Below are 14,754 nucleotides of genomic sequence, written 5' to 3'. Positions count from 1 at the left end.
TTTAAAAGTGCGTTTAAGTGCGCACGAAGCAACTAAGATTTTGGGATAACTGGTATTCGCAATTTCCTGAATATTCCTTTCCATTATAATAAAAATGGACCCGCCATTCGCTCCTTGGTGAGTTCTTGCGCTTCCTCCTGGAAACTTTACAAAACGTGGAATGGCGACGGGTATAATTCCCTCTTACGGTAAAAACCCCCGGTATTCTTTTTTGTGATTTCATTGTATAAACGTTTGAACATTACATTCCAGTAGCTATGGAGGCAGAAAAACTCACTCACGAGCCTTTAGAGAATCGGATTCAATTGAGTTACATTATGAAATTTGCCCCTTGTCTGAGATAAAGACAAATCATAGAAGAACGCTGCCAACTTCCTCCTTCTTACAGTAAAAAGATTATCTCGGTGATGGAAAAGCTTCCAGGTATTATATAAGGTGTGCTCAATTTAAAATTGAGAGTTTACACAGTTGTCTAAAATTGCTAATATACCCAAGGTAAACATGTACCTGGCATGGAAATCAGCATATTGATTAAATTGTGCTTGACGCGTACATAATATACAAAATATATAAAATATACAAAAATTCCTATTATCGTATTTACTCATTAATCAGCCGCTCGAAGCCAAGATTTATAATCAACGCACTGATCAAACCCCACTGTTGGACAACGCATGTGTTTTAGTCTAAATTTTTTTATGAACACTGAGCCGCAGTCGGGGCGTTAACCACAGAAAATTTTGCAGTTTTTGCATTATTCTCTACGCAAGCCACTCCACGATCCTTTGTTTTGCTGCCGAAGTTTGTAATCCAATAGTTCAAATTACGATTCTGAAATAACGATCGTTTATTTCCAAAAACTTAATCATAGTCATAAACTCATAGTCTTTTATAATTAATATCTTTAAAATTAATATCATTATCATGTACAAGTTATAAATAGTTTATTACAATAATCTAAAAGCGAAATTACTATCATAACAGCACTATTTTTAGTTCCACACATTCCTTACTGTGCCTTCCCTTCGCTTCCCTTACGCTAAAACCACCGTGAAGCAGCCGACTGCGGTAATACTGGCAAACTGAGAGTGCACAGTTTGGCATAGTTTAAATATTGCGAATTTTCTGGGTTCACTAATCACATGATTCGGCGTGTGTGCAACTCATGAGTCAAAACTTCTTCATAGAATCTCGAAGTAACCACGGTCGTCTGTTTTTGTTTTTTCAATAGTTGTGATAAATCATCCAAAACGCCGGTCTATAGATCAGAGAGAGGTTGATGTTGCGTCCAATTATATCATCGCTCACAGCCGTGCCGATTAGTTTTTAGAGTTAATAAGGCGCTGCATCCTATAGAATGTATTAATCCATAAGTCTGGCTTAACCCAAGACGCACAACGCTGATATCCAATCTCCGGCGCACAATTCGAGTCCTGGGCACTGCTCGTGTCGTTCTAGCTGAAAGCGTTCTTACTTTATGGTAACAATAGTGAAAAAAAGGGGGTGGCGTGCCACACCCTCTCTAATCAATGAAATTTTACGAGACTTTTAGGAAATCTAAGTTCGACTTATACGGTATCTATATTCTCTGAAATTGTTGTGCAATTCTGACACGAATTACATGAGTTATTAAAGGATTGCATGTTGGCAGTTACTTCTGGGCCACCCTGTAATCTGTATATATACATAATATAATATCAAACAAAAAAGCCACAGAATTAATTTAAGAGTATGAATAGAGATTTAGCAGATGTGTCTATTTGAAGAGCACTCACCAGAATCTCGCCATAATCTGTTAACATGAACCAGCATGATGTCAACTAGCAGGACCTGGACATGGCAACAAGCCAATTTAATTAACTCACTCATTCCGTGTTGTGAAACCAATATTCTCAGAGTTTTGACTGAAAGGGTATTATACTTTGATCGTAATGTTTGTGAATATGATGAAACTAGTGTAACCCGTGGCTACGGCCGGGACTTTACTATCGCAGTTGAATTGCAAAAGTATAAACGGTGCAAAAGTTAAAATTGTGCAAAAGTATAAACTCGCTCAGTTAGAGTAAATTTAATTTTAAGCGCCCATCACGTAATACAAGTATCCAATAGTAATACTTAATAGGCTCCACTGCCAAATTACCTAATTATGTACAAAGCAGTAATTAGGGAGATGTAAATGGGGAGAGAAAGTGAGAGAGAGAGTGTGAGAGAGGGACAAAAAGTGAGTCACTTTAATATCACATTTGCAGTACAAAACCATTAATTAAACCACTTACCACCGACCGATTTGAAAAACCTTAATCACTTGGCTTCGTCAGAGTTTTGTCCAAATTGAAAACCTCGTTTAAAAAGCTTTAATGTAAAAGATCTAACAACGCAGGAATAATAAAATAGTTATCACAATACCTCAAAAGTAAACCTGGAGCAGACCTTGTTTTCCTGAAGAAAAATAATTATCAATAGAAATAATTTGAATAACATGAAATGAAATAACTAATTAATGAATTGATACGTAGTTTAATGGGGGGGGGGGGGGGGGGGGGGTGTCATGTCCGTCTATGTCCGCCTATGTCCTGTCCTTTTTGGATTCTATGAGACAACGGACGTGTTTTTTGGGACATTGGCGGACACGGACGGACATTGGCGGACTCGGACGGACATTGGCGGACTCGGACGGACATTGGCGGACCCGGACGGACATTGGCGGACTTGGACGGACTTTGGTCGACATTAGCGGACATTGGTGGACATTAGCGGACAAACATTTTGAGGACTGAAGAGTACTGAAGAGTACTGAAGAGTACCGAAGAGTACTGAGGAGGATGGCTGAGGAGGATGGCTGAGGAGGATGGCTGAGGAGGATGGCTGAGGAGGATGACTGAGGAGGATGGCTGAGGAGGATGACTGAGAGGGAGGAGAAGGATCAGGAAGACCCAGGAGGAGGAGGAGGAGGACCCAGAAGGAGGACCTAGGAGGAGGAGGAGGATAACTGAGGAGGATGACTGAGGAGGAGGAGGACTCAGGAGGACTGAGGAGGACTGAGAAGGAGGAGGACTGAGGAGGATGGCTGAGGAGGATGGCTGAGGAGGATGACAGAGAGGGAGGAGGAGGAAGAGGAGGAAGAGGACTGAGGAGGAGGAGGAGAAGGACTGAGGAGGAGAAGGACTGAGGAGGAGGAGGACCCAGGAGGAGGAGGACCCAGGAGGAGGACCCAGGAAAAGGCCCCAGGAGGAGGAGGACTGGGGAGGAGGAGAACTGTTGAGGACTGATGAAGAGGACTGAGGACGAGGAGGAGGAGTAGGAGGAGGACTGAGGAGGGGAGGAGGAAGAGGACTGGGGAGGATCAGGAAGACCCAGGAGGACCCAGGAGGAGGAGGACCCAGGAGGAGGAGGAGGACTGAGGAGGATGGATGAGGAGGATGGCTGGGGAGGATGGCTGAGGAGGATGACTGAGGAGGATGACTGAGAGGGAGGAGGAGGAGGACTCAGGAGGAGGACTCAGGAGGAAGAGGAGGAGGAGGACTCAGGAGGAGGACTTAGGAGACATGAGAAGGAGGACTGAGGAGAACTGAGGAGGAGGAGGAGGAGGAGGAGGAGGACTGAATAGGAGGAGGAGAAGGAGGGGGACTGGGAGAGGACTGGGGAGGAGGAGGACTGATGAGAAGGATGAAGAGGAGGACCCAAGAGGAGGAGGACTGAGGACCGAGGAGGAGGAGGACCCAGGAAGAGGAGGACTGAGGAGGACTGAGGAGGATGGCTGAGGAGGATGACTGAGAGGGAAGAGGAGGAGGAGGAGGAGGACTCAGGAGGAGGAGGAGGAGGAGGACTGAGGAGGACGGCTGAGGAGGACTGAGAAGGAGGAGGACTGAGGAGGATGGCTGGGGAGGATGGCTGAGGAGGATGACTGAGGAGGATGACTGAGAGGGAGGAGGAGGACTCAGGAGGAGGACTCAGGAGGAAGAGGAGGAGGAGGACTCAGGAGGAGGACTTAGGAGAAATGAGAAGGAGGACTGAGGAGAACTGAGGAGGAGGAGGAGGACTGAATAGGAGGAGGAGAAAGAGGGGGACTGGGAGAGGACTGGGGAGGAGGACTGATGAGAAGGATGAAGAGGAGGACCCAGGAGGAGGAGGACTGAGGACCGAGGAGGAAGAGGAGGAGGATGAAGAGGAGGAGGAGGACCCAGGAGGAGGAGGATTGAGGAGGAGGACTGAGGAGGACTGAGGAGGATGGCTGAGGAGGATGACTGAGAGGGAAGAGGAGGAGGAGGACTCAGGAGGAGGAGGACTCAGGAGGACTGAGAAGAAGGAGGACTGAGGAGGAGGAGGAGGAGGAGGACTGAATAGGATCAGGAGGAGGATGGGGACTGGGAGAGGACTGAGGAGGAGAATGGAGGACTGAGGAGAAGGATGAGGAGGAGGACTGAGGAGGACTGAGGACTGAGGAGGAAGAGGAGGAGGAGGACCCAGGAGGAGGACCCAAGAGGAGGACTCAGGAGGAGGAGGAGGACTGGGGAGGAGGAGGACTGTTGAGGACTGATGAGGAGGACTGAGGACGAGGAGGAGGAGTAGGAGGAGGACTGAGGAGGGGAGGAGGAAGAGGACTGAGGAAGATCAGGAAGACCCAGGAGGAGGAGGAGGAAGAGTAGGAGGAGGAAGCATCTAAATGTTATTTCCATTTTTGTCCGTTTTTGTCCATTTTTGTCCGCTCTATTTTTTGTCCGTTTTGAAAATATAGGGTACCGAACGGACAAAAAACATGATCCCCCTATAACAGCAAAAATTGAACATTTTATTTAGCAATTTAGGTTTCCATTAATGTCCGCCTATGTCCGCCTATGTCCGCCTATGTCTGTCTATGTCCGCCTATGTCCGCCTATGTCCGTCTATGTCCGCCTATGTCCTGTCCTTTTTGGATTCTATGAGACAAGCGGACATAGACGGACGTGACACCCCCCCCCCCCCCCTTTAATCTTATCCAAACGACACAAATTTGGAAGATAGGAAGATCTCTAAACATATTTAACTTGAAGCAACTAACTTGAAGCAACTAATGTAAATTTACTTACATTCCTGGTAAAAAGAATTGATTTGATTTGAAGAGTTGGGTATCATCAGTCACAGTTTGAGCCATGACAAATTTATATCAGCTCTAAAAAGAAGATTTGTTAGGTTTACTTGGATAAACAAATGAAAACATTCATATTCATGTAGTTTTCTATTAACAGGAAACGATGTAACAGAGTCGATATATTTTAATGTTGCCATGGGGTGGCAAGTCCCAATACATCGTGGTCTGATAGTTTCATTGTGTCTTAGTATACGGTAAAACCCTGATTTACCTTAGAGTTTGGGGAAAGGAAACAGCCACAGTAAATTAGGTTTTGCGGTAAAAATCTGAGAAAAATCAAATCAAATCAAAAAGCCCCTTAAAAACTGAGGAACATTTATAAAAAACCTTTACAGTAAAAGTAGCCAAATGACAATTAATGAAAAATATGTCAAACAGTATATATATACATTCAATTAAATCAAGTGATGCAATTGGCAGAGCACAATCAAATTTTAAGTGTTGCAATTGGCAGAGCACAATTCATTGCTACTAATAATTTTTTCAAAAACATTTTAACAAAACACATGATCTACTCCATTATAGGGGCAGGGATGAGGTTGTATGAAACTTCTGATAGCTGGATCTCACGTTTGGTGTCCACCTTCTTTCCTCGGTACCCTCGTAGAGCAATAAGAGTTGTTCTCAACATTGCAAATCTTATCCTAGTTCTCACGTGTCTTACTACATCGCAGTACCTTTCCTTCCTTTTTCTTGCAATGAGGTCTGCTACTCTGTTGACAAACTGCTTACACTCTTTAGACATTCCTCCAGATGTGAGGAATACAGCCGGGGTGAAGGTAGCCTTCTCCACATTCAACACTCTCTCCAAGTACTCGTCCTTCTTCTCTTTCTCGTTCTCTTCGTATACTTCTTGAAGAGTTTTTGTCCTGTTTGATAAGCAATTGGGGTGTGAAACCCTTATGTCAAGAAAGGTCTTATCAAATGGAGTCCAAACTCCTCTAGCAGATACATCAAGCCGAGCTTGGTCACCTGTTATAGTCTTGGGGTTGAGGCAGTCACCCTCATTCACCTTCTGTAGCTGGGGTTCAACTTTTACATCATGACATACCTCACGAAGTAGATTTGCCATTGTGTCTCTGATGTTGTTGTGGGTCATTATCACGTAGCCCCCTAGCTTACAGGTGAGAAGGTGGTCAAGATCACTTGTTTTCCCACATCCACAGGTGATGGGAGTGTTAGGTATCCACCAACTGTAGCGTAAGCAGACACTGTCTCGAAACTCCTCTTTGTTCAGAGTGTAGCCATACTGCTGAAGTGGCAATGTGTTAAGCCAACTGGACGCTCCCTTTTCTCTTGCTGTTAGTAGTGCTCTCTTATAGGAGGTGCCACATCTTTCAGCTATAGCGTTAAACTTGGCTTGGAGCTCGGAATTCTTCAAATTTTTAATCATTTCTTTCCCTGATTTGGTGAGGTTACTGGATGCAGTGTAAACTTCCTGTTGGTCCACTATTGCCTTTGTAAGCTCGGTGGTGAGTAGCTTGGAAGCTGTGTACTCAGACTGGCATTCCTCGTGGGGTTTACCAATGCCCAATCCTCCCAATCTTATTGGTAGACTTAACACGTCCCTCTCTAAGTCTGAAATCTCCCTGCCCAGCATCTTTGGCAGAAGCTTTTGTCTTATTTCATGTTCTAGCGGCTCCATGGCTTCAGAGATATGAGGAACAGTCCTTTGAACAAACTTCCATCGGTGTTGTATGCCAGAGATGTAGGCTGAATAGGCTGCTTGAGGCTCAGATTCTGCAATATCAGCTAGCATCTTGATGTCTTCGCACCACCCTTGGACCTTATGACAATTAATGCACTGGCTCTAAATTTATATCTTAATCTGCTATTTTAACTGCACTACCACTTTTCATCCCTCTTTCTCCTCTAAGAGGATAGGAAATGGCCGTGGTAAATCCAGTGGCGTAACGAAAGGCCCTGCTGACCCCGCTGTGCAGGGGGGCACCGTCTTAGGGGGGCGCCAAATCGTCGTTTGAATGTGGGACAATTTCGAAAACTTAACTAAAGTACTAGCAAAACTGCGCGTTTTGCTCTAGATACACACTTTTTTAGAGATTTTACCGGCGTATTCTTTAAAATCACCTAATTTGTTCAATTTTAGGGAGGGGCACCAAAAGGGGAGGGGGCGCCAACAGGGGGGCGCTTTTTTCGGCAGGGGGGCACCAACAGGCAACGTTACGGCACTCGGTAAATCGTTGAGAAACTTTGGGCTAGGAGGGTTTGTGCACCTTATTTGAGAGTAACATCAATTCCAAATACAAAAAAAAGGAAAAGAAAAATGGGGGGACACCCAACCCATGTAGCTGAGACACCTCACAGCAAATAGACCAACATGGCTCTTGCTTGTGATCAGTGCATCAACTACCCGCCGAAGCGGTGAGTTGGGACTCCCCCTGTGATCATTTCGTCCGTAAAATTGTATACAATATAAAATAGTACAGTAAAATATCTACATAAATTAAGTGTACTTCTTAACAGATCAAATCTGAATCGTGTTCTGATATGATTTTTGACTTGGTTAAATACAATGACAGATTTTAAAGAGAAAACAAGTTTTAAACATGAACTGATTGTTTGAAGTGTAATATAATTGTATGAAAGAAAATTAATAATAATAGATTGAAATTTAATAATACCGCTTCTAAGATAAAACTTACACTCAGCAGTGCTTAAACTAGTCATCCCAGAATATAACACAAATACTTAAATAAGAAAGGTAACTTATGCTTGAAAATATATCATCAATACTAAAGCCTTAACGGGTGATACTCGTAAAATATTTGTTTCAACGAGTCCAACTATATATATATTGTAGGTTAACAACCTACCAGGACGCGCGCCGAGTTGGACTCGTCGACGGTCCTAATATACGGAACAAATATTTTACGAGTATCACCCGTTAAAATAAATAATGATATAACTTGATTGACAATTTTAACCCATGCCATTGAAATCGTTGCTTTGCTATTTGCGTTGCGAAGCTTACTTGGGAACATCAGGCTATAATTATATTTATGTTCATAATAGAGATTAGGCGGGGTGACAGGCTGAGCGCCGCCCAGTAATGCGCCGCCCAATAATACGTGCGTGCGCGGCTTGAGCCGCGCCGCATAACAATTTATGCGTTTAGGGGCTGGAGTACGCGTGTTTACAGATTAATGAATTGTTGCATTGTAAATATTTAAAGTTGACGATATATTATGATTTAATAGTAAATTTTTCAAAGCTGGCTTTGGACTTAGGTAAAATTATAATTTATTTATTTAAAAGAAAAAACCACGGATAGTTTTAAATTTACATAATCGTATAACTATAATGTATAATCAAGTTAATCCTGTTTTCAAGAATGCGCGGCTTTGGCGGCCAGTTATTGACTTGTACATAAAATTGAATTTTAAATAGAAATGTGAATGTATTAAAATTTAAAACTTTCAAAACGGAGGCTTATAAATATTATTATATTATGATTGTAAAATAAAGGATAAAATTTTAAATTTGTTTAAAAAAAAAAAAAAAAAAAAGAATGATATTTCGCGCGGCGCGTCGAAGCGGCAAAATCCTCCAAGATATGACCAATGACGAAAATTTTTTGTTTTAGCTGCATGTTGTTTTGGACTTTTAGCTTGTCAATGCAGTTTTGTATTTGAACAAATATTTTACGAGTACCGGATCAATGTACAACAATACAAACAACAATTTAATTATTAACGGGTGATACTCGTAAAATATTTGTTCCATATTTTAGGACCGTCGACGAGTCCAACTCGGTGCGCGTCCTAATAGGTTGTAAACCTACAATATAATTAATATGCTGTCCGAATTTTGTTTAGTGCGGTGCGGCACATGCATAATTTGTTTCATTTTTCATGTTTTTTATGAGAGTGTGCCAGTTAAACTTATTATTATAAGTCACGTATTAATTGACTGTTTGTTTTACTCCTTGTAAGTTTATAACCTACCAGGACGCGCGCCGAGTTGGATATTTGAAACAAATATTTTACGAGTATCACCCGTTAATTTACTCCTGGCAGTTATATTAGGGAAACATTCAACTTCCATTCTTAAAACATTACTGACCTAGCCGGTCTGCTCTCCAACAAATCTCTAGACCATACCAAATTTACTGCCACAGCAAGAGTAATCCATTTAATTCTCTCTGTGAACGAACAATTTACAACAAATTATAAAAGAATTTGCTATAGGACTTTAAAATAAAATTGAACCATACAAACTCAATTTATTTTTTAAACTAGCACTATACTATATAACATTTCTAAACTATCCCTACACATTTGTAAATAATTAGAATTGCAGTGTAACTTAAATTATTACAGAATTACAACTATTGTGTAATCAATCAAGTAGTTATCACTTTTGTAACCTTGTATCCTTGTATCTTTATCAACGATTACCCCTAAGAACCTAGTTTCATTAGAATAATAATTCTATACAGTTACATAATTGAAACAATTATGGCCACTTATTGTTCATTAGAATTTTGATTACAAAACCATAAATTTTCAGTCAGCAATAAATAAAAGGTGTAAAGGTGTACACTATCATAGTTGATAATGTAAAATCCGGATTGGAGTATTATTTATGAGTCGCATTGTTGTAATGTATTCTGGGTAAAATTATCTTTATCCCGGTTGTTGCGACAAGTAAAAATGCTCTTATTAGGGAAAGGAGATTACTCGACGTTTCAATGTAACTACATCGTATTCATGATCTAAAAACAAGTGTTAAAAATTCAAAACGTAAAAAACATATATCTGAGGCAAAATTTGTGTACATTAATTTATTTTTAATCAATCAACTTTATCCAAAAATTCGATACAAAAAAAAAAAAAAAAAAAAAAAAAAAAAAAAAAAAAAAAAAAAAAAAAAGTCATTTTTATAACAGTTTACATAGGGGGTCAGAACCCAATTTAGAATTTGAGATTTTAAAAACAGAAAGCAACACAGCTAGAAGAAAGATTGCAGAAGCAATGCTTATTTTGAAGTTCAAACCTAACATTAACAAGAGAGATGAGTTAGAAACAATCAAACGTTTTTTAGTAACAAGTACATAATAAACAGGGTGTAACATATTTTATACTTTATAGACAGGGGATTGTCTACACATATGTAGTGATTTTTAGTGATATTTATAGGTTTTGTTTACTTTCTGAGTACAGGGACCACATCTCACACACGCACACTTCCGCCTCCTATTCAACACACTAACCCTTACAACATCAATCAAACCATGTTAGGCTCCCACGTTTCACACTTCTCATTGGTCAGTACGATTCCCGCCATTTTCACTCCACACTAGATACATACCTACACACTTCACATCATGCACCTGTTCACCGTTGTAGCACTCCATGCTTCTGTATCATGTGTAGTATATTTAGTAGTAGTTTTAGGAATGTACAGTATTTACTATAAAAGTTTGTCGTCGTATAAATTAGTTTTGTTATGAATTTTGTTATGACTTTTTTTTTGTATCGAATTTTTGGATAAAGTTGATTGATTAAAAATAAATTAATGTACACAAATTTTGCCTCAGATATATGTTTTTTACGTTTTGAATTTTTAACACTTGTTTTTAGATCATGAATACGATGTAGTTACATTGAAACGTCGAGTAATCTCCTTTCCCTAATAAGAGCATTTTTACTTGTCGCAACAACCGGGATAAAGATAATTTTACCCAGAATACATAGTTGATAATGGAACATGTAAAAGCAAGTGTTGTTAAATTAAAATATATCTTATCAATCAGAAAAAATTAATTTTTTAGAAGCAAGCTGGCATTAAACCCTGGGTTATCTCCCCCATTCAAAAAGTCATTCGTATTGTAATATTTGAGCAGCCATTAAAATGCTGTCCCTCTGGCACTGATCATCCAATTGTCGTTCTGGAAATAATAGAACCCGAAAAAATTCCATGTTTATTGTTGTTTTGTTTCTGTAAAGTTGTTTTGGTAAGGGCTCATTCATATATTACGTTATCAGCCGAGGGGGGAGGGGGTTTGCAAATGATTACGCTAGTGTAATTTCACCACAATAGCCATGTGTAAAACTGATTACGGAGTGGGGTTAAAAATGAGCCAAAAAATGACTATGTAATATGTGAACGACCCCTAAAGCAAGATATTTTTGCAGGCACTTATTTTTAACAATTTTGTAAAAATTAATAATTTTCATTGCATCATAGAACTAAATCTACAATATGATCAAGGGTGTGGAAACACTCTTAATGAAATGCAAGCAATGATACCAGTAGAAAGTAATGTACTTGTGCCTTAAGTAATGTTATTGATCAGGTCATTCAATTAATAGAGCTAATTGATATATTTTTGAGGAGCCATTCGATGGAGTAATGTTGACTTAAGGTCACAAATTTTGACAAATCTATTTTTTTTAAATCTAGACACTTATTTTACTTCGGAGTATTCCAACAGCCATATTGTTACACAAGTGCAACCAGCCAATTACAGGAAGCCGAAGGATTTGTTTTTAGCCAGTGACGGTTAAGGTAGTGTGTACCATACTTTCTTCGCCCGAGACTTTGCTGCAATGTGCAGCTCCTCATTTAACCCTCACACCCGATTTCTCGAGTATTCGGCTGAGTAGACCGGGGGGCTGCATAGACCACTCACGATCCTTAGCTGAATGTCAACGACACTCACCCCACGACCAGGCAGGCAGTGGGATTTGAACCCGCAACCTCACGATTGCAAAGCTGGCTAACCAACTGCGCTACCTGGCCGTAAAATGCATCTTTATAAATCGGGATAATTAATTCCTTGCAAAAATCGATTACACATGATATATCAATTAATTAAATATATATGTATATAATAAATAGTTGTTGCTTGGTTTCCCAAAGAGAGTGCTCGACTGCAGTTAAGCAGGAGCATTATTCGAACAATTGAAACAAATCAAATTGGCGGGCAAACAATTCGTTTCATGATGTGTATAAAACAATAACAATCATCAGTGATTATATATATTACATATCGTATTTTCAAAATCTCGTTTTGACTTCTATTATTTCATAAATCAGTTCAAGTTCAAAATATGGCACTCCAAGCGTTATCTCAAAGTACCTGCCTTGCCTTTCTTAAAGTACAATATACTACATTGTAAAGGGATAATTTCTCATGGGCATGTATCCATTGTAGTCTGAGACGAAACGGAATCTCGTTAGCTTTTCGTGTTAAAAGCGATTTCTCAACGGTTATCACCTCTCTAGATGATTCTTAAAACATTTGGACTTTATTGCATTTTTGAAATAAATGCAATAAGGGCGTTTTCGGTCACACCCTTTTTCAGGGTTTCGCGGTCACTCAAATTTTTGTATTTCAGTCCAGGAAGGTCTTAAAGACTATTCCGATACACCAAAATGTGCCTAATAGCCACATTTATATACAACTTATGAAGCAACACATACCTTAAAATGCTTCGTTTCAGAAATATGGCCGAAAAACGGTTTTTGGCTTGACGCAGTTCATAATTTCCGTGATTTCTGGCATTTCCGCCTAGGAAGGTCGTAGAGACTATTCTGATACACTAAAATGTACATAATGGCCACATTTATATACAACTTATGGAGCAACATATACCCTAAAAGGCTTATTTTCGGAAATGTGGCTGAAAAACGGATTTTTGCCGAGCGAACAATGACAATATTCACAAGTGGGCTATTGGACTGTTAACTAGAACGGTCTTAAAGACTCATGAGCAACATAGCATTTGTCACAAGATGTAAGATGAGTCACTTTGTGTCCAGAAACACCTACAAAAATTGGAGAATGATCTACTTTATTGGGCATCTCTCTTAATGGGCCAGGCCAGCAGCATATTTGTGTCTTACGAAAGGGCGATTTTTCAAAATTACGGTTTCTATATTGAAGGTCAATGAGTCAGTTGCTAACAGTAAATTGTTTGTAATTGCCGACTCATACACATCATGTACTCAAAAACGCTCACTTTAGGAGTGATTAGTAAATAAGTTTAACTACTGCATGATTTGTGAAAACTCCAACAATTTTTTATTGGCACCAATTTAGCCAAAATTTAATAACCAAAATTCAACTTTCTATTTATTCATACCATGAAACTTAACCATGATATGTACTAAGAATACCGGACCTAAAATAATTCGGCACTGTTTCTGGGCCAGATTGTTGCTTGACCACTGACCAGTACTGACCAGTACTTCAGAATGACCCCATATCCTTTTTTTCAGTCGCATAGATTTTTCCATCGTATGATAATGCGTGTCATTGACTGGCTAGTTCTTCTGTTATTACAGCAGTGAGCTGCCTCGATATCTTATCTGGGGCATGGGCACAAGAACTAGAACATTAGAACTGTAATTCTAGAACCTCAGATAAAGGTTACTTGGCAGAATAGCATTAGCAGGGTTCGAGATTTGACTGAGGGCATCCAGGTAACATACCAGGTTCATATCACCAGTTGAGGTGAATCTTAATTTCGGCATGCAATGCCTTATAAGTTATAAGCTTATAGTAGGATTACGGGGTTTATATAATAGAAGGTCTCGAGATGCTGATTTAGCTATTTAGGTTTCACATGTGAAATTTTGTCCAGCTGTGGGTAAACTGTAAAGTGGATTTTAGAGCGGGGAGGGGGTCTTAATGACCAAAATCTGAACGATCTCTTACTTACGGGACACTACGGGACAAGGGACGGATCTCGGGCCTAATAGCCGGAGTCTGCACCTAGATGGTCAACGTGAGGATAGTATGATGATTTAGGATGCTCTGCCTGCCTTTCAAAAGGTCTTGTAACCCCGAAAGCTGGTATATCTTATCTAAATTCACCTTGGTTACATCCCGTGCTGTTTCGAATATATGATTAGATTTATAGGTCCGATATCAAGCAAAAAAGTCTGATCTCCGGTACTGATGTTACATGATCTCCGACGCGAGGATCTCCGAACTCCGATCTTAAAGTTAAATCTCAGAGCCAAAAAGAGGAACCTAAGCCTCGGTTCCTCTCTTTGAGAGTCAAACAGGAAATTCGGTGTTATCAACTCAAAGTCGGATTCGTAGCACAATTGAAAACCAAAGAATAAAAATCTTAATGAATTTCCGGACATCCTAAAATTAATATCAGGTCGTATTCGATTCAGTGGCCCAAACTCCAGTAGGTTACAAGACTTAAGTTCAAGTCGAGGAAAACTTTGATTAAGCATGATCCTTGTCTAGTTGGAATTTTCGCATATCATGCAGTAGTTATCTACTAATCACTCCTAAACTGAGCGTTTTAGAGTCGAATCTCGAACCCTGCCATTCAGTCAAGTAATCTTAATCTGAAGTTCTAGAATTATAGTTCTAATGTTCTAGTACTAATGTATTAGTGCCCTAGATAAGATCTCGAGGCAGCTGTAATAACAAAAGAGCTAGCCAGTAACCACTTGATTAAAAACGAGGAAATGACACACATTATCATACGATGGTAAAATCTATGCGAACCAGACCACTGCGGTATTGCTATTATGGTAAATTAGTTAAATTAACTGCGGCCAACAGATCTCAAACCAGGGATTACAGACCAATATTGGTCGAGACAGCGAAATCAATCATAATTTTAAAGTGGGGT

The 14,754-nt window shown here is 40.0% G+C and overlaps 1 protein-coding gene across 2 annotated transcripts in view; it reads left to right on the top strand.

Moving 5' to 3' along the window:
* LOC134822399 (cyclin-dependent kinase-like 4) overlaps positions 1-14,754 on the top strand; it is a 152,159-nt gene that overhangs the window by 108,232 nt on the left and 29,173 nt on the right. The gene's annotated exons all lie outside the window — the stretch shown is intronic.

The sequence above is a fragment of the Bolinopsis microptera genome, chromosome 10, assembly GCF_026151205.1.
Source record: "Bolinopsis microptera isolate Bmic1 chromosome 10, MBARI_Bmic_1.0, whole genome shotgun sequence".
In the NCBI taxonomy this organism is placed as follows: Eukaryota; Metazoa; Ctenophora; class Tentaculata; order Lobata; family Bolinopsidae; genus Bolinopsis; species Bolinopsis microptera.
This window is presented reverse-complemented; position numbering and strand designations above follow the sequence as displayed.